The following is a 20,990-nucleotide window of genomic DNA, read 5'->3' as shown; positions in this document are numbered from 1 at the left end:
ATGCCACTGGAAAGATTATATGAAATCGCTTGAAAACGATATAAAGAACGCCGGAATCAGAGTTACGGTTTGGAAATGGCAAGCGATTCAAATATGACACCGGTCTGCGATTTACAGCAAATAGCTATCTAAATGCAATGAAATGAACATGCTACAACACTCCAACATGACAAAACAATACATGGCAGGGATGCATTCAAGATTTTTAACAAAAGTCTAGCATTGTGCTATGGCCAATTCATCCATTAACAGGTTCAAACAAGCATGGCAAAATTGCATATGGTAAACAGATCTCAGACTTGGTGGAATTAACACTTGTCTGGAATTTCAGATCAGGTAGCACTCTTCGGAGCAACAAAAATACATGCTACAGGACCTGAACATGGCAAAGTAAAGCATGGCATGGAGCTACTCAAAGAGCTTAACAAAAGTCCCTTAGTGACCTTGAGCCAAAAGGGATCAGAAAATACAATTGCAAGCATGTGAACATAGCAAAAACATAATCAGTTCTCAGACTTAGTGAAAACTGGCACATGCTGAAACATATCTCAAGTAGGCATGTTTACGAGCTCGATGCACTCACGACGGTGCAAGTCATGAAAAAGATAAGCATACATCTATCAAACATACACAAAATTCAAGCTAGACATGGCAAGAACAATAGCATAGCATGCATGGATCAACTACAACATCATCGGCAAAATTGCAAACAAGTTGACAATCTGCCCAGATTCACAAAGTAGCAAAAGTAGAGATCGATTGACTCAAGCTAGGGTGCTCCATAATTGCAAACAAAGACATGGATGGATAGAGCATTACAAGATTAACAAAACATCCTTACTGATCATCCTCAAAAGAGGCACGGATCACTAGCAAACAACTTGAACATATGGCATCATGAGATAAACAGCTCAAGGACTTAGTGGAATTGCTAAGTCCCTGAAATCAGAATTAACAAGTGCACCACTTGGCAAGCTTGTGCTAGCCACCACACACATCACAAAAATACATGGGTTGCCCCTCTGGAAAGATGACAAAACCCTTAAGAAAACATATTTAGAGCATCAGGGCATATCATGCACACAATAATCCTGGCAAAAATGACAAAAAGCTAAATGGAGCAGCAGATCTGACAATTTTCTCAAGTAGCCCTCTTCTAACAGCATTTCGGGCATCAAGATGAACTCAAATGAAAATGATGCAATGGAGTGAAATGATGTACTCTCTGAGATGAACATTTCGATATGCTATATGCATGAATCGGAGCTGCAGATGCAAAGTTACAAGACTATGAACATGAGCATATGGATCTGCGATTTCGGGACTTAGAAGAAAATCACACCCCGGGAAAAGTGGATCTCGCGGATCGGGACGGAGCGGTGCGGGGACGGGTGAGGGCATTTGGATCGGGGACCGGTGGATCTGGTCCCGATCCGGATCCGGCCGGAATCTCACCGGAGTTCATCAGGGAGGTGACCGGAGATGGTGGTGGAGACGGCCGGCGAGCGAGGCGAGCGGGGCAGCGTCCGGAGCAACGCAGGGCGGCGGCGTGGCGAGCACCGGGCGGCGAGGCAGGCCGCGGCAGCCGACGCGGAGGCGGCGGGGCGGCGATGACCGGGCGGCGGGGCGGCGCGGTCCGGCCGAGCCTCGGGCGCGAGGAGGCGGGGCGAGGGAGTGGGCCGCGGGAGCCGGCTCCGGGCTCCCGGGCCGCGGCGGCGGCTGGCGGCAGAGGTGCCACGTGGCAGCCTGCCACTGGTGCGGGCGGGTGGCGGACGGTGTCCGGCCAGCACGGACGTGTCCGGCGCGGCGCGGTGGATTTTTAGGGTTAGAGGAAGGGGAAGATCCGCGAATTTCGGGAGGGGACTTTAAATAGAGGTAGAGGGAGCTAGGAGTGTCCAAATGAGGTGCGGTTTTCGGCCACGCGATCGTGATCGAATGCTCTAGATGATGGAGCAGGTTTAGGTGGGTTTTGGGCCAAATTGGAGGGGTGTTGGGCTGCAACACACATGAGGCCGTTTCAGTCCCTCGGTTAACCGTTGGAGTATCAAACGAAGTCCAAATGGTACAAAACTTGACAGGCGGTCTACCGGTAGTAAACCAAGGCCGCTTGGAAAGTCTCAGTCAAATCCGAAAATGTTTAATCCCCACACACGAAAGAAAGGTAGAAATGACCACTGGAGGAGAACGAAGCGCCGGAACGCAAAACGGACAACGGGGAAAATGCTGCACACGAAAGAAAGGTAGAAATGACCACCGGAGGAGAACGAAGCGCCGGAACGCAAAACGAACAACGGGGAAAATGCTGGAATGCATGAGATGAACATGTATGCAAATGCAATGCACATGATGACATGATATGAGATGCATGACAATGACAATAACACACGGAGACAAAAACCCGAACCTGAGAAAATAAAATAACTTAACGCCGAAACGGCAAGAGTTGGAGTACAAATTGGGAAAGTTACATCCGGGGTGTTACACAATCGCCCCAAAGTTCAACCCATGGTCCTCCTGCCCGATCACCTTTGATCAAAGGGACCATCCCACTAGCACCCGTCATGGCGGATTCGCCGCATTGGTTCTAGACCCAATTATTGACGGATTTCATCTCACTAGAGTCCTTATGGACGGCGGCAGCAGCCTGAACCTGCTTTACCAGGATACAGTGTGGAAAATGGGCATAGATCCCTCGAGGATTAAGCCCAGCAAAACGACCTTTAAAGGCATAATACCAGGTGTAGAGGCCAACTATACAGGCTCAGTCACACTTGAAGTGGTCTTCGGATCTCCGGATAATTTCCGAAGCGAGGAGTTAATCTTCGACATAGTCCCATTCCGCAGTGGCTATCACGCACTGCTCGGGCGAATCACATTCGCCAAGTTCAATGCGGTACCGCACTACGCATACCTTAAGCTCAAGATGCCAGGCCCTTAAGGAGTAATTACGGTCAATGGAAACACCGAATGCTCCCTCCGAACGGAGGAGCACACGGCGGCCCTTGCAGCGGAAGTACAAAGCAGCCTCTCCAGGCAGTTCTCCAGTCCGGCCATTAAACGTCCGGACACCGTCAAGCGCGCCCGGAGTAACCTACAACAAGACCGCCAGGCACGTTCCGAGCAGGCGTAGCAATGCGGCCCCAACCCCAGCCCTCGCAAAAATGCGACACCAGTGCTTCGCGTACATAACTATGCTCTAGAAATACCATGGGGACAGGGGAGGGGCACCATCACGGCACGCCCGAAACACGGCTTAAACCGCACCAGGGGCTGCCGATTTTTTAAATTTTCTCTTACTTTCAGGACTCCATTCTTCGGAAGGCCTGTTCGGCAGTTCAATTGCCGCACAAACGATGCAAGAACCAGGGAAGCAGACAAGCCATGCCGCACTACGGAAGTCCCAGGTGGTCTCAATCACGAGCAGTATACCTGTTTCGCATACTATTCCGCAGCCTGCCCCTGGAACGGACATGTTAAATAGTCCAACCTTTTGCTTATAGCAGTATTTTTCTATTTTTGCATTACTCTTTTCTTTTACAAATATATGTTCCTTAATGACATGTTGCACCCGTACACTTTGGTACGGCCAAAATACGCCAGGGGCTTTAGTACCCCTCAATACGGTGTGAGAAGTCTGAACACTTTAACAAGTGCGGCACCCCGAACTTATAGCATTATATGCATCGGCTCCGAATCATGTCTTGGGTTAATAGTTGGGTTTGCCCGGCTCCTATGTTTTGGTGCCTTACGTTCCGCTATGTCGGCTAAGGTAGCACTAGGAGAACTACTGCGATTGTGCCCCAGTTGAGCTAGGTCGAGCACCTCAGTAGAGAAAGCTAAAACTGACTGTCATGATGAAGCGAGAGCTGGTCGTTGTTCGAGAGGTTTTTCGAGTCCCTAAAGACTTATGCCGCTTAGAGCGAGGAGTCGGCTCTGTCCGGCCAAGGCGTGGATAGCACCCCGAACTCGGTCTTCCGAATACCAGGGGCTTCGCCGAAATTTAAAATTATAGAATTCTATGGCTAAGTGAGAGTGTTCATGCATTATAGTCCGATTGCCTTGTTCGTTGTGCTGAGCGCCTCCCTCGAAGGACCCAAACATGGGAAAAGGAGCGCTCAGGTTTATCCCCGAACACCCCAGCACTAGCAGCACGGGGGCAGAAGCCGACGACTCGCCAACTCTCAAAATTGATAAACAGCCGCACAGAAGGTAATATTTTAAATTCCAACAACATTGCTTAGCGCATATGAACAAGTTTTCAGCGCACAAGACAAAACGAGCGAGTTTTACTCAAAAATTTCATCCCTGGAACATTCATCCGCCATAAGGCGGGCACCCTTCAGAACATCCTTATAATAATTCTCGGGCTTGCGATGCTCTTTCCCCGGCGGTGGCCCGTCCTTCACAAGCTTCTCAGCATCCAGCTTGCCCCAGTGCACCTTAGCACGGGCAAGGGCCCTACGGGCACCTTCAATGCAGACGGAGCGCTTGATGACTTTGAGCCTTGGACAGGCCCCCACCAGCCGCCGCACCAGCCCGAAATAGCTCCCAGGCAGAGCCTCTCCAGGCCACAGCCAAACTATGAGGCCCTTCATGGCCTGTTCGGCCACCTTGTGGAGCTCGACTAGTTGCTTCAGCTGGTCGCTCAGGGGCACGGGGTGTCCGGCCTCAGCATACTGAGACCAGAACACCTTCTCTGTCGAGCTGACTCCTCGGCTCGATAGAATGCGACGGCATCGGACATGCTACGGGGAAGATCTGTGAACGCTCCTGGAGAGCTCCGGATTCGGGTAAGTAACAAGTAACTCACTTTTATGTGTTTGCTTTGCATAAAGAATGCCTTACCCGCCGCTATCTTTTTCACCGCATCCAACTCCTGGAGGGTCTTCTGGGATTTGGCCTTGGCAGACTTGGCATTTTCAATAGCCACCGCGAGCTTGGACGCTCGCATCTTTGAGTCAAGCTCTAAACTCTCATGTTTTTTCATGAGAGCCTGGAGCTCTTGCCGCACCTTGCCAACCTAGGCCTCATACTTCTCCCGCTCGGTGCGCTCCATGGCCGCCCTCTTCTCGGCCTCGCACAGCACTTGCTTAAGGGTCGCCACCTCAGACGTGGCCCCTACAATCGCCACGATAATCCTGTCATTTTTTGCAAATGCACTTTTTTATATATATTTAAACAAGGTATTTCTTACCTTCCTTGTCCTCGAGCTACTTCATGGCACGCCCGAGCTCTTGCTCGGACTGCTCGAGGTTCTGCTTTATCGTGTCCACTTCCGCGGTCAGTGCGGCGGACGCCAGCAGAGAAGCCTGCATACGCATATTGACTCCTTTTTGTTAGACTCCTGCGAATTTTATTTGATCCTCTATTCGGCTTTTCTTCCCGAATGCCAAACAGAGCATCAGGGGCTACTGTCTATGCGGTAATATTATTTACACATTCTTTACTTACCTCAAAGCCTGTTAAAAGGCTAGCACAAGCTTCAGTCAGTCCGCTCTTGGCGGACTGAACCTTCTGGACCACCGCACTCATAATGGTGTGGTGCTCCTCGTCGATGGAGGAGCCTTTGAGCACCTCCAACAAATTGTCCAGCGCCTCCGGTTGGACGGGGGTCACCGGCATGGTGGGCTTGCTCCTCTTGGAAGGAGGTCGCCCGCCGGACTCTGGAACCTTTGAAGGTTCCGGAGCAGTGTCCGGCCTAGAGCCGGACTTGGAGCCCTGGGGGTTTTATCCCCTTTACTCCTGGAGTCCGGGAGGTCGCCTTGCGGCGCCTCTAGGACCACCTCCTCCTGGCTTGGAACCTGTTGGGACAACACTTCGGCGTCGTCCGTAGGGCGGGGGGAGGTAGCCGTCGGAAGCGAATTCACATCCGACGAGTCCAGTGTACCGCTCGATGACGCGTCGAGCCGGTCTTTGGGTGGGCTACATAATCATATTCGACATAAGGGAAAGCTGTGCAATAAAGGAATACTATGAATTACTCTAGTATCCGGATACTTACGATTTCGCCAGGGGCTTGGCCCTGAGCGGCCACTCCTCTCCACCGTCGTCGGCGTTGGTGGAGTAGTCCGGAGGAAGGATTTTCCCCTTCTTGGACCCTTCGGCCTCCCCAGTGAGGGCGGCCTTCCTTTTCTTCTCTCCCCCCGCTGGAGGTGGAGAGGTCTCTTCTTCCTCCTCGTCGTCTTCACGGGAGGAATGCGCCTTGGAGCTGTCGGATGATGAACCCGACACCTCCTGGCGCCGGGCACTTTTTCGAGTCCCCGTGGCCTTCTTCTCCGGCACCACATAGGGTGCCGGAACCAGCAGCTTCTCCAAGCGGGCATCGGCTGGGTCTTCGGGCAAAGGAGCCGGACCGTCGATCTGCCCGAACCTCGCCTGCCAATCCTGTCAAAGGTAAGGGAGCTTAGATCCCGCATAGAGTTAAACTATGAAAAACTAATACCCTGTAAAAGGTACAAACAACTTACCGCACTAGCGTGACGCTGCGCGCGGAATACGCGATCCTCAGTAGCGGATGCGGGAGCCTCGGCGCCCTTGAAAAGCACCTTCCAGGCATCTTCGTACATCGTGTCGAAGAGCCTACTCAGAGTTCGGTGCTGCGCTGGGTTGAACTCCCACAGATTGAAGGCCCGTTGTTGACACGGGAGGATCCGGCGGATGAGCATAACCTGGACTACGTTGACAAGCTTGAGCTGCTTGTTCACTAGGGTTTGGATGCATGTTTTCAGTCCAGTCACCTCTCCTTTGCTGCCCCACGACAGGCCCGTCTCTTTCCAGGACGTGAGCCGTGTTGGGGGTCCGGACCGGAACTCAGGGGCTGCGACCCACTCATGGTCGTGCGGCTCGGTGATGTAAAACCACCCCGATTGCCACCCCTTCAGGGTCTCCACAAAGGAGCCCTCGGGCCATAAGACATTGGGCTTCTTGCCCACCATGGCGCCTCCGCACTCCGCCTGGTTGCCGCGCACCACCTTCGGCTTGACATTGAAAGTCTTGAGCCATAGGCCGAAATGGGGACAGATGCGAAGGAAAGCCTCGCACACGACGATAAATGCCGAGATGTTGAGGATGAAGTTCGGGGCCAGATCATGGAAATCCAGGCCGTAGTAGAACATGAGTCCCCGGACGAATGGGTGGATAGGAAAACCCAGTCCGCGGAGGAAGTGGGGAAGGAACACTACCCTCTCATGGGGCCTTGGAGTGGGGAGGAGATGCCCCTCTTCGTGAAGCCAGTACGCGATGTCGTTAGACAAGTATCCGGCCTTCCTCAGTTTTTTGATGTGTCCCTCCGTGATGGAGGAGACCATCCACTTGCCTCCCGCTCCGGACATGGCTGGAGAAGGTTGAGGTGGGGAGTGCAGACTTGGGCGCTGGAGCTCGAGTGCGCGAAAATGGATAGGCAAAGGAGGAAGAAGGCGTAGGTGAAAAGGTGGATCATTATCCCCTTATATGGGTGGACGCAACTACGTGTCCCCACCAGCCTGGTAAAAGTCGCTTATCTCCAAGCGCCATAATCAATGGCGAAGTTGGGTTACCCACGCCCGTATTGATGAGAATCCCGAAATAAGGGGACACGATCTCTGCTTCGACGAGACGTGCCAAGGAAACCGCCTCGCATGACACGCTGAGGTGGGACAATAAAACGATTCGAATAAAGGCTTGGCCGTGGTGCAATGTCACACTACGGAATACGTCATCAGATTAGATTTGTGTAAATATTATTCTCTCTATGGCAATATGTGAAACTTATTTTGCAGAGCCGGACACTATCTTTGTGTTCAAAATCTTCTATGGAGTACTTGGAGGAGGAACCCGCCTTGCAATGCCAAAGACAATCTGCGCGCCGGACTCGTCGTCATTGAAGCCTGGTTTAGGGGCTACTAAGGGAGTCCTGGATTAGGGGTGTCCGGATGGCCAGACTATACCATCAGCCGGACTCCTGGACTATGAAGATACAAGATTGAAGACTTCGTCACGTGTCCGGGAGGGACTTTCCTTGGCGTGGAAGGCAAGCTTGGCGATACGGATATGTGGATCTCCTACCATTGTAACCGACTTTGTGTAACCCTAACCCTCTCCGGTGTCTATATAAACCGGAGGGTTTTAGTCCGTAGGACAACATACAGAACAACAATCATACCATAGGCTAGCTTCTAGGGATTAGCCTCTCCGATCTCGTGGTAGATCTACTCTTGTACTACCCATATCATCAATATTAATCAAGCAGGACGTAGGGTTTTACCTCCATCAAGAGGGCCCGAACCTGGGTAAAACTTTGTGTCCCTGGCCTCCTGTTACCATCCGGCCTAGACGCACAGTTCGGGACCCCCTACCCGAGATCCGCCGGTTTTGACACCGACACGGGGTTTTAGCCCTTTCAGAATTTCCTGATTGGCTCTCTCAGCTTGACCATTGGATTGAGGATGAGGTACACAAGAAACATCAAGACGGATGTGCTCTCACTGACAAAACTCTTCCATATCCCCTTGAGACAGATTAGTGTTGTCGGTGTTCTCAAAAGGGGGGTCCCCAGACTTGCCTGCCTACGGCGTGCGGCGTGGCTCAAGTGGGGGCCCAGCGCGGCCCATCTTCAACAACTCAAGCTCAAGACCCTCGCGAGGGGCCAAGCCTCGCGGGGCGGATGACCGGAAGCTTCCTCAGAGGCAGCCTCATCAGGAAGGCTCGCGAGGAGGCGGAGAGATCAAGGCAGGGTCACCTCGCGAGGAGCCCGTGACGCAAGCCATGACGATCGAGACCAGGCGAGCGCCAGGCGGGCGCCAGCCTGCGCAGTGTCCTTGTTTCCCCTTTGGTGCAAAGGGGGCAAGCACAGGCCAAGGCATCGGGCAAAGGTTACCATTCCGATGCAAGGAGACCAAGACCAACAGAGCGGCAGGATGGAGGCTCAGGAGGTCAGGCATTGTGTGGTCCTGGCGAACGCGATCGCCGCTCATCAGCGCCTGCTGAGGAGCATTCTGGAGGCTCAGGAGATCAGGCATTGTGCGGTCCTGGCGGAGATGGAGATGGCCCTCGGAGACCCACCTGCGCATCCAGAGCCTCTCGAGGCTCCTGGGCCTGGGGGGCTCGTGAGGGTCGACGTCATCATCGCGCATCGCCCACTTCTTCAACATCACTTCATCTTCAACGGCATCAGGTGACATCTTTCTAAGTTCCGTTATTAGCTGGGAGCGCCCATAGGGCCGCATCATTCCCAGGTCGCGTGGGTCCGTCCTTGCGGCATGTATCCGTTTTGCTTATGCTCTTTACTTACCTTGTTGGGGGCGCCCCTCGGGCTGCATCATCCCCGAGCTGCTCGGGCCTGGCCCAGCGGCGTTTGCTTTTCCCGCGTCTACTTAAAATGAATTTGCTCTTTCACGCTTAATTGTCACATGCTGCTTATCGCAGACTTCTCCGCTTTCATGCAAAGCGCTTTCACGTTAAAAGGGGGGTACCTGAGCATCGCGACTCATGGGCTCCTACTGGCTCTCTCCAGCCCTCACCCCTGGCCTTGACCCACGGCATCGCGACCTGTCATACCAGCGGCGGCTGAGCTCGCTCGAGGGCCGGGACCTGAGGACGTAGAGCATTTGCATTCTAACCACCCTGCAGGAACACACCATTGATAAAGGCCCAGAGCCAGGCACAACCCGCCTCGAGGTAGGGCCTCGTGAGTCCCGCGCTGCCTCACGAGTGCCCAGATATACCTCTCCTAGCCCTACCGTGCCGGCCACGTGTCAGGGCAGGGCTGTACACGCCCCGGGGCTCCTCTCGGAGGGGAGCCCCCTCCCATGTACCAGTGGAAGCACCATGCATCGCGTTAGCTGACGACACTGCCAAGGAGCGGCTATGCCCATACACATACAGAAGCGCTATGCTCCGCGCTAGTGATAAACAACTGAGGGCGGCCTACGGCCGTACCAACCTCAGGGAGCCCAGAGGTCAGTGTCCGGCACCATCGCAACGCCTCCCCTCGGGAGCGCCGCGCGAGGGGGCTGGACACGGGGGCTACGCCCGGGCCTTGCCCGGGCGCTCGCCACCCAGCCAGGTCCCTCGGACCTGGTGGTCACGCGCCCCTCCCTGAGCGGAGCCAAGGTATGGAAACCCGTTTGAACATCAAGGGGGACTCCTGAGCATTGCGACTCAGGAGCCTAACTTGCCCCGTAGCCCCTCACTCCTTAGTCCCGTCCTGGTTTCTGGTCGGGGCTAACGCTGGGTGAGGTATGCGCGGGGCCGGGCCCTGCCGACGCAGAACGACCAATCCACTCCTTATTCCCCCTTTCCTACTTGTTGCTTGCGCATCAAGGGGGACTCCTGAGCATCGCGACTCAGGAGCCTAACTTGCCACGTAGCCCCTCACCCCTTAGTCCCGTCCTAGTTTCCGGTCGGGGCTAATGCCGGGTGAGGTATGCATGGGGCCGGGCCCTGTCGACGTAGAGCGCGAGCAAGTAGGAGAGAAAAATGCAAAATCCAGGAAATTCAAAGCAAGTGTTACAAGCCATAGATTGTTACACGATGCCAAACACAAGTTTAAACGCCTCCGCGAGGCATGGTGCATGTTGCAGGAATAAAAACAGGACAGAAGCCGCGAAGGGATCACTCTCCAGTGCCGCCGCCGCCTGTGGTGGAGTCGCACTGGGCGACCCCGCCTCCTGGGGCCGCGGAGCTTGCGGCACCGCGCCCGGGCAAGATGCTGAAGGCGTGGAACCTCCCCAGCAAAGCTTCGGCTCGGCCTTTCACGGCCTCAGCGGCAGCGGCGGCAAAGTCGCCGCTCACGGGTTCCAGCAGGCTGTCGAAGTCGACATTGGGGTCGCGCAGGTAGACGTGGCTGAGGACATGCGTCAGCACCGCAGAAGACAAGGCACGCGCCTCGGCCTCGGCCATGGGGCCAAGGCCGTCTATGACATCTTCAAGCGCATGGACCAGCAAGGGAAGCAGCTTGGCGGGGCCGTCCTCCGCACCGGCCAACGGCTCCTCCAAGCCGCTCTCGTAAAGCGTCTTCAGCGCGGCATGAGCCTTCTTCTTCATTTTCACGAAGGCCACCCGATCCTCCGCCAGGACCTTCGCCTTGGCGTCTAGCTCGGTCGTCTCCGTCTGCAGCGATCGCTCCAGCGTCTCCAATCGGCCGTGGCAGTTATCAAGCTCGACGTCCCGGTCCTTGACGGTAGCCTCCCGAGCATTCATCTCCTTCTCTATCTCCTGGCGGCCGTGGACCTCTTTGGCGAGCTTGTAGTGCAGGCCTTGCAGCTCGGTCTCCAGCGCCTCACAGCGAGCCTTGGCAGCCGTAGCGTCGCTCAGGGCAGCGGCGCAAGCGGCCTTGGCTTGGTTGGCGGCCTGCTTCTCCCCATCGGAGGCCGACACGGCCTGGCTCAGCACTGTTCGGACGGAGGCAGCGGAACGGGCCCAGCCAGAAGCTAGCTCCAGGCGCCCGGCCGCTAGGCGAGGGTCCGCGCTCAGAAGATCCTCCCGCAGCTGGCTCAGTTTGCTGGCGGCATGGTCCAGGACGGCAACAGAAGGAGCAAAATAAGCGGGAACCGGCGGAGCGGGCGAAGAGGATTGCAGCGTGATCACGGCTTGGCAGGAAGGAACCCCCTGGGCCTTGGCTGCCCCGGCTGCAACATCGAGCGCAGTCGACTCCAGGGTCAGTGGGGCCACGGGGGCTGACTCCTCGGCGAGGCATCCCAGTCGGCCTCGCGAGGACGACCGGGCAGGGGAGGGGCGAGCCGCGCCGTCTTCCTCCCCAGCGGACGAAGGCGCCGCCCCGACAGATGGACTCGCCCCAAGCAGGGCCATAGAAGCCCCTCTCAACCTCTTCGCCGTAGGCGCCAGCCTGACAAAGAATATGGACGTCAAGCCTCGACGGCAGAAACCAAGCAAAGCACGAATCGAGAACTTACTGGTCGTCGCTGGCGGACTCAAGCAACCTCCGGCCAAACTTGAAGCCTGAGAGCCTGCAGCTGGGGTCAGCCTCAGGAGGCCTGAAAGCAGAGGGCACGTCAGGAGGGCTGGAGCTGGCCTTAGACCGCCCAGGGACCAGAACAGACCCTGGGGGAACCAGCCCCGACCTGCCCTTCCTTGTGACCAAGGGAGAATCCTCCCCTCCTTGCCTGGCGCCGGCCTCATCGTCGTCTGGCATGGAGCGGAGGGCCTGGGACCTGCGCCAAGGGAAAGACTCCCACGACTCCTCATCAGTCGCCTCAGAGTCAGACTCTCCCTCCTCCGCCTCTACTTCCCCCATGTTCCCGCTGGAGCTGCCGGAGGACACGTTCACCATCGCCAGTGCCGCAAGACCCTCAAAAGTTTCCGCGGGCACCAGCCCCTCACCATTGAAGGTGGGCATGGCGTTCACCACCTGCTCCCAGTCGTCACGAAGGAACAGGGGGACGGGGGCGCACACCGGGCTCGGCACGTCTCCCCCAACCAAGGAATGGAGGGCCGTGACCAGATTCTCGTCGATCAGGGCCTTAGAGCTTAGGCACAAGGCAGCGTCCTCTTCCCCAAGCCTCCACAACAGGAGCAAGTGCTCCTGGAGTGGAGCCACCCGGTGCTCCAAGAACTCCCTCAGGAGCATGGCCCCGGTCAGCTTCCCCGCCCCCAAGTTTCTTGGCCTCAGGTCCGCGTTCATCCTCTTTAGCACCGCCTTCGCACGGGGGTCGACAAGCTCCGCGCGGGACCACGCGTCGACAGCCTTGGGCTGCCCCGTAGGCAACACCTGACAGGGGTGGATGCGCCTGACGTCCACCATGACCCACTTACTCCGGAAGCCTTCGATCCCCTTCCCAGGCTTCGAGATAGCATTGGAATTGGAGTATGCGATGAAGCTCACACATGCAGAGATATGGCCACCAGAAACCCGGAGGGAAAAATGGTGACGCAACAAGGCCACCGAGGGCTTTACCCTGACGTGAGCCTCACAAAAGTAAGCAAAAATCGCCAGGAGAAGAACAAAGTTTGGGTGGAGATGCAGAGCCTGCAAGTTGTACTGGCGCTGAATAGCAAAGAAGAACTCAGAGAAAGGAGGCACCACACCGGCGACGATGGCGCTCACAAAGAGCGGATAGAAGGTGCTCCCCTTACCTTTAGGCTGGTCGGAGCCAGCCTTGAGCACAGTCGCCCTCTTGCTGTCCTGCGCCACCGTCATCAGGCGCGTGAGGGCGAGGTTCTTCTCCGGCAGGTTCGGGGAATCCAGAGCCGGTGAGTACCAGGCCTCGGTCGGGGAATTGCGAAGCGCCATGGTGTGCCGGATGAGGAGGATTGAGACAGATCTGGAGGATTTCGGGAGCAAGAAGGAGGAGAGCGAGAAAGGAGATCTGGGGCGAGGCGAATGAGAACAAGGCAAGTAAGTCTGGCCCGGGCACCTCTTTTGTCAGATGGACAGTCGCCGAGGTGTCGTGGGGAAGCGCAAACGCCCACGTGCAATCAATCGCCACGCGGTGCCCAAGGCCCCAGGCTGTTGGGGCTCGTGACGCTTTGTGCTCGCCCCTTCACTTCCCTGCTAGGCCAAGCCTGGGCGCGCCTTGGGCCTGGGGGCTACTGTCGGTGTTCTGGGAACGGAGGTCCCCAGACTTTCCTGCCTACGGCCTGCGGCGTGGCTCAAGTGGGGGCCCAGTGCAGCCCATCTTCATCAGCTCAAGCTCAAGACCCTCGAGAGGGGCCAAGCCTCGCGGGGCGAACGACCGGAAGCTTCCTCAGAGGCAGCCTCATCAGGCAGGCTCGCAAGGAGGCAGAGAGATCATGGCAGGGGCACCTCGCGAGGAGCCCGTGATGCAAGCCATGACGATCGAGACCAGGCGGGCGCCGGCCTGCACAGTGTCCTTGTTTCCCCTTTGGTGCAAAGGGGGCAAGCACAGGCCAAGGCATCGGGCAAAGGTTACCATTCCGGTGCAACGAGACCAAGACCAACAGAGCGGCAGGACGGATGTCACCGTGGAGCCCATGACGGCGTCATCACCAGTGCTTTTGGCAGCCGAAGACCACCTTTGGTCAGGATAACTTGTACTAGATGTTCCCCTTCAAAATGGCAAATTGTTGGTGCCCTTCCCGCTCATTATTTGGGGAGAGGCCCAGGGCCTCAAATAGAGCTAGCCACCACAGAGTAGAGAGACATCGATATATCGATATAGGGAGGAGGACATCTAGAGATCTGATAGAGCCCTAGCAGAGAGAGAGAGGCGACTGAACTCACCCAAGCAGTTCATCGCACCAGCTCAAGAACACCTCTCGCGAGGTTGTTCTTCCGTTGTACTGTTCATCATTAGCCCCTGAGGCAATCCACCACACCACACACTAGAGTAGGGTATTACACCACAACGGTGGCCCGAACCAGTATAAACCTTGTGTCCCCTCTGTTTTTCGTTGTTTCCAGCTTAGATCATGCGAGGAGATTGGACGTAGATCGGTAGGGGAGAGATCTCCGCGCGCACCCCAGTGTTCGAACCTCAAGGGTCTGCCGGAACCCAAAATCCGACAAGTGCCATTGTCTGTGATAATACTGTGTGGAAAACCGAAACGGAAGATTACTTTTTTCATGAACTGAACCGCCGTGGCTACATCACACTTACTCACAGGCTCTACCTCAACCCACTTAGTAAACTTATCAACTGCTACCAAGAGATGTGTCTTTTTATCCTTAGACCTTTTGAAAGGTCCCACCATGTCAAGCCCCCAGACCGCAAACGGCCAAGTGATTGGAATCATCCGGAGCTCTTGAGCCGGCACATGCGCTCGTCATGCAAATTTTTGACATCCATCACATCTACTAACCAGATCTTCTGCATCAGCGTGAGACGTCAACCAGTAAAAATTGTGACGAAATGCCTTGGCCACTAAAGATTTTGACCCGGCGCGATGACCGCAATCGCCTTCATGGATCCTACGAAGGATTTCTTGACTTTCTTCGGGGGAAACACACTGTTGAAACGCTCCGGAAACACTGCGATGAAATAATTCTCCATCCAAAATCGTCATGGACTTAGATCGCCGGGTTATCTGCCGAGCCAGGGTCTCATCTGCTGGCAACTCTCCCCGGGTCATGTAAGCCAAGAATGGCACCGTCCAATCTGGGATGACATGAAGAGCCGCTACCAACTACGCCTCTGAGTCAGGAACAGCTAAATCTTCTTCTGTGGGCAACTTGACAGAGGGGTTATGCAAAACATCCAAAAAGGTGTTGGGTGGCACCGGCTTACGCTGAGACCCTAGCCGGCTTAAAGCATCAGCTGCTTCGTTCTTTCGACGGTCAATATGTTCCACCTGATAACCTTTAAAATATCCTGCAACAGCATCGACCTCTCGGCGATAAGCCGCCATGAGAGGGTCTTTGGAATCCCACTTGCGAGATACCTATTGAGCCACTAGATCTGAGTCACCAAGACATCTGACCCGGCTCAAGCTCATCTCCTTTGTCACTCAAAGACCATGGAGCAAGGCTTCACACACTGCTGCGTTGTTAGTGCATGTAAACATCAACCGCAACACGTAACAAAATTTATCACCTCGTGGCAAAGTTAACACGACTCCAGCCCCCGAGCCTTCCAGTTGCTTGGATCCATCAAAATGAATAGTCCAATATCTGTTGTCCAGCTTCTCTTCCGGCATCTGCATCTCTATCCAGTCATTGATGAAGTCAACCAGGGCTTGAGACTTAATGGCAGTACGTGGAACATACTTCAACCCATGAGACCCAAGCTCAATTGCCCACTTGGCGACATGCCCCATGGCTTCTATATTTTGAATAATGTCTCCCAAAGGAGCAGAGCTAACCATAGTGATTGGATGTCCCTGAAAGTAATGTTTAAGCTTCCGGCTCGCCATGAACACCCCATAAACAAGCTTCTGCCAATGTGGATATCGTTGTTTAGACTCAATTAGCACTTCACTGACATAATAAACCGGCCACTGAACCGGATGCTCTTTGCCAGCCTCCTGGCGCTCTATCACAATAGCCACACTAACAGCCCGTGAGTTGGCAGCTACGTATAACAATAGCGGCTCTTTCTCAATTGGAGCAGCCAAGAACGGCGGCTCAGCCAGTTGTGCCTTCAGATCCTCAAAAGCAGCGTTCGCAGCATCGCTCCAAACAAAAACATCCGTTTTCTTCATCAACTGATATAGAGGCATAGCCTTTTCCCCTAACCAGCTTACGAACTGGCTCAAAGCAGCCACACGACCCGCCAGTCGCTGAACATCATTAACGCAGGTTGGTTTGGCTAGAGATGCGATTGCCTTGATTTTCTCTGGGTTAGCTTCAATACCTCAGTTAGACACCAAAAAACCCAAGAGCTTGTCGGCTGGCACTCCAAAAACGCACTTGGCCGGGTTAAGCATCATCTTGTAAACCCAAAGATTATCAAAAGTCTCTTTCAGGTCTGTGACCAAGGTTTCCTCTTCCCTGGATTTCACCACTATATCATCCACATAAGCATGAACATTGCGCCCAATTTGATCGTGAAGACAATTCTGCACGCACCGCTGGTAAGTCGCCTGGGCACTCTTAAGCCCAAAAGGCATAGACACATAGCAGAAAGCTCCAAAAGGAGTTATAAAAGCTGTCTTCTCTTGATCCTTGACTGCCATCTTAATCTGATGATAACCGGAATAAGCATCTAAGAAACTCAACCATGCACAACCCGCCGTAACATCAATGATCTGATCAATACGGGGGAGAGAAAAAGGATCAGCCGGACAAGACTTGTTCAAATCTGTGTAATCCACACACATGCGCCAGGTGCCACTCTTTTTGAGTACAAGCACCGGGTTAGATAACCATTCGGGGTGAAAGACCTCCACAATGAACCTGGCTGCCAAGAGCCGGGCCACCTATTCTCCGATGGCCTTGCGCCTTTGTTCATTGAACCGTCGGAGAAACTGTCTGACAGCTTTGAACTTTGGATCGATATTAAGAATGTGCTCAGCGAGTTCCCTCGGGACACCCGGCATTTCTGAAGGTTTCCATGCAAAGATGTCCCGGTTCTCACGGATGAACTCGATGAGCGCGCTTTCCTATTTCGGATCCAAGTTTGCGCTGATGATGAACTGTTTGGATGAGTCGCCAGGTACAAAGTCAACCATCTTAGTGTCATCAGCTGATTCGAATTTCAACTCCGACTCATGCTTTGTTGTTGGTTTCTTTAATGACGTCATGTCCGCCGGGTCAACATGATCCTTGTAGAATTTTAACTCTGTTGCACAAACAGATTCAGCATAGGCGGCATCACCTTCTTCACATTCCAAGGCTATCTTCCGGCTCCCATGTACCGTAATGGTGCCCTTATGGCCCGGCATCTTGAGCTGCAAATATACGTAACACGACCGAGCCATGAACTTGGCATAAGCCGGCCGCCCAAACAGAGCATGATACGGGCTTTTGATCTTAACCACTTCAAAGGTTAATTTTTGTGCTCTGGAGTCATACTCATCCCCGAAGGCTACTTCCAGCTCAATCTTCCCAACTGGGTATGCTGATTTACCAGGTACCACACCGTGAAAAATAGTGTTGGATTGTTTAAGATTTTTATCCGTCAATCCCATCCGGCGGAACGTTTCATAGTAGAGGATGTTGATGCTGCTGCCTCCGTCCATGAGTACCTTAGTAAACTTGTACCCACCAACCTGAGGTGCCACTACCAAAGCCAAGTGACCCGGATTATCAACCAGGGGCGGGTGATCCTCTCTGCTCCACACAATAGGCTGCTCCGACCAACGTAGATAACGTGGAATTGCCGGCTCAATAGCATTGACGACCCTCTTGTGGAGTTTCTGGTCCCTCTTACATAAACTGGTAGTAAAGACATGATACTGTCCGCTACTCAACTGCTTCGGGTTGCTCTGATAGCCCGATTGCTGCTGCTGCTGATTCCCTTGGCCGTGTTGCTGATTATATCCTCCTTGGTGACCAGGATAACCCTGACCGTGAAGACCTCCTCCGCTTGAACCGACGCCCGGGCCCTGAAAGCCGCCTCCACCAGAGCCGCCACCTGGGCCGTGACCCCCATCAAATGCATTTGAATTTTTAAATGCCTTCATGATCGTGCAATCCTTCCATAAGTGGGTGGCTGGTTTCTCCCGGTTGCCGTGTTTTGGACAAGGTTCATTCAACAACTGCTCAAGGGTGGGGCCTGACCCGCCCGATCGAGGGGGTTTTCTGCCCTTGCACCGCTAATTACCACCCTGCGCATTAGTATTAGCAACAAACTCATCAGCCTTACGTTTATTACCTCCCTGATTCGCTGGGTTATGCTGGTGACCCTTGCCATTATCGTTCTTCTTTCCCTTTGTTGCCTTTTCTTCGTCAGACACCGGGTCCTTGGTGGTATCAGATTCGGCATACTTGACAAGAGCTGCCATCAACGTTCCCATGTCATTACAGTCACGTTTAAGCCACCCCAACTTCTGCTTCACAGGTTCAAAGCGGCAATTTTTCTCCAACATCAAAACTGCTGAGCCGGCATCCATCTTATCAGATGAATGTATTATCTCCTTGACTCGGTGCACCCAATGGGTTGTAGATTCACCATCCTCTTGCTTGCAATTGGTCAGGTCCACAATCGACATTGGCTACTTACACGTGTCCTTGAAGTTATGGATGAACCGTGCTTTCAACTCCACCCATGATCCGAAAGAATTGGGTGGCAATCCCTTCAACCAGGTACGAGTTGTTCCATCCAACATCATGGTAAAATACTTGGCCACTGCAGCATCGCTAACCTCCAACAGCTCCATAGCCATCTCATAACTCTTAATCCAAGCCCCCGGCTGTAGATCAGCCGTGTAATTAGGCACCTTACGAGGCCCCTTGAAATCCTTAGGCAACCGCTCATTGCGTATGGCTGGGACCAGGCAAGGTACGCCTCCGGTTCTTGTGGCCACTCTTGCCTCAACCGAGGTTGCTGGATAAGCCGGAAAGGCTTGGTGAGCCGCCTGCTCTGCCGCTATCTTAGCCGCCCGTTCCGCTTCTTGACGAATCCTCTCTTGATCCCCCAAGTTAAGGGCTCCAGCCCGCACCGGCTCATGCCTATATGGCCGGTTGTGGCATTGAGCATTACTTGACATCCCTGTGGACTCCATGTGCCTACTGTAACTTGGGCTCCGGCTTGGGCGAGGAGTTGAATGAATCATGTCTCGACTATAGGAGTATGCATCCTGCTGGGCCAAAGCTGTCTGAAGCAGTTCTCTTACCCTCCGGGTTTCAACTGTTGCTGGCGAGTCGCCTTCCATTGGGAGAGCTGCCAAACGAGACGACGCTGCGATGAGATTTTCCATAGGGCTGGAGAAGTGACCCGGAGGTGTTGATACATAACGAGGAGGAGCTGTATTCATGCGAGGCGGCTCCGTGGTGCGTGGCTGAACTGGTGCACCGGGTGTCGTGACCCGGTTTGCCTCTGGCGGGTTGCTCCCCCCAGCCCCGGGTGTATGGAACAGGTTCCTTGGATCCAGCGTTAGAGGCAGACGTGACTGAGTTTTCTGATGCCTCCTCCTCATCACCTTGTTTGACGCATTAAGATCCACCGAGAGCCGAAAAGTTTCTGCTTGAAGCTGCTGAGCACGAGCATCCAGGGCTGCTCGTTCTGCTGCCATCCGGGTTTCCTCCGCGGCTAGATTTTCTATAGCTTGTACCATCTCCTCCCGCACGCGTGCCACTTCTGCGCCGTGCTGGGCTTTATCCGCCGGTTCTACCACAATGGTTAACAGAGTCGTCAGCTTATCCATGAGGTCCATTAGAACCTGAGCCGGGGGGCGCTCGCGGTCTCCTGACCCGGCTGCTGCCGACCCGGCAGCTGCGGCTGCTGCTGCTGTGGAGTTTTGCCCGGGCTGCGTCCCCGTCATGAAGACTCCGGCCCAATTTGGCGGCTCAAGGGGGTCCGGAATACTGCCGCCATTGGAACAGCCCCCGAGCATGCCGTCTTGCAGTTGGTACAATGAGTCTGTCTCACATGTTGATGATGCAGTATCAGAGCAGATGGCCATCTCCCCACCTTCCATCGATCCTTCGGAGTATTCACCGCCATGGATGCAGCCTACGAAGGCATGTTTCACGACAGATTGAACACGGGTGGACCTGGCGCGCTGAGCCGTTTCGATGAGGTTGATGTGGACATCCGGCTCAGGGCCTGACTCGCCGATCCGGCCGATGAAGACGTGAATTCCGCCGCAGGGGACCCGGTACCCGTACTCGATCGAGCCGTCCTTGGGGCCACAGCCTTCGTCATCGATGTAGAATTTGCCGCGACGACTCTTGGTCATCCGACCCATAGCGTATCCCTTGAGCCCTTCGAAGTTGCCCTTCAAGAACTCAAATCCACCGTGCGCTGGCCCCACGGTGGGTGCCAACTGTCATGGAATTGACACGACACATGTCCTAGAGCAAGGACTTAGTCGTAGGGCCATCGCACTAGAAAGCTTAAAGGGGTTAATCGGGACAAAGGACACACGAGAGAGTTTTTATACTAGTTCGGCCCCTTACGATGAAGGTAAAAGCCTACGTCTAGTTGGGATTGGTATTGCTGAGGTTTCGATCTACAAGAGGCTCAACTCGCCAGCTTGGTTATCGACTTGGTTGTTTCTTCTCCTAAACCGCCACCGGGTCGTCCCCTTATATACACGGGTTGACGCCTGGTGGCCTATAGAGTCCCGGCCGGCTCATAATCGTGTCCGGCTCGGTGACTTCCTTTACATGCCTTTCTTTACAAGTCTTTCCCTACATACGGCGGTTTAGAGTATCAGGCCTTAAGCCGGCCCCAGGCCTTTGGGCCTTCTATACGTTTAGTAAACTATCATCTTGAATGCTTATCAGGCTTCTTATGTAACCCGCCATTAGGGCTGACCTGGCCCCTTCTGGGCGGGTCATACTGGTAGTAATATCCCCAATAGCCTATGAATTATTCACTTGGTGTTGAACCATTTGATGTTTGGGGATTTGATTACATGGGACCGTTTCCTTCCTCTAATGGGTATACACATATTTTGGTTGCTGTTGATTATGTTACTAAATGGGTAGA

Source organism: Triticum urartu, chromosome 6 (genome assembly GCF_003073215.2).
Source record: "Triticum urartu cultivar G1812 chromosome 6, Tu2.1, whole genome shotgun sequence".
NCBI classification, from domain to species: Eukaryota; Viridiplantae; Streptophyta; class Magnoliopsida; order Poales; family Poaceae; genus Triticum; species Triticum urartu.
This window is presented reverse-complemented; position numbering follows the sequence as displayed.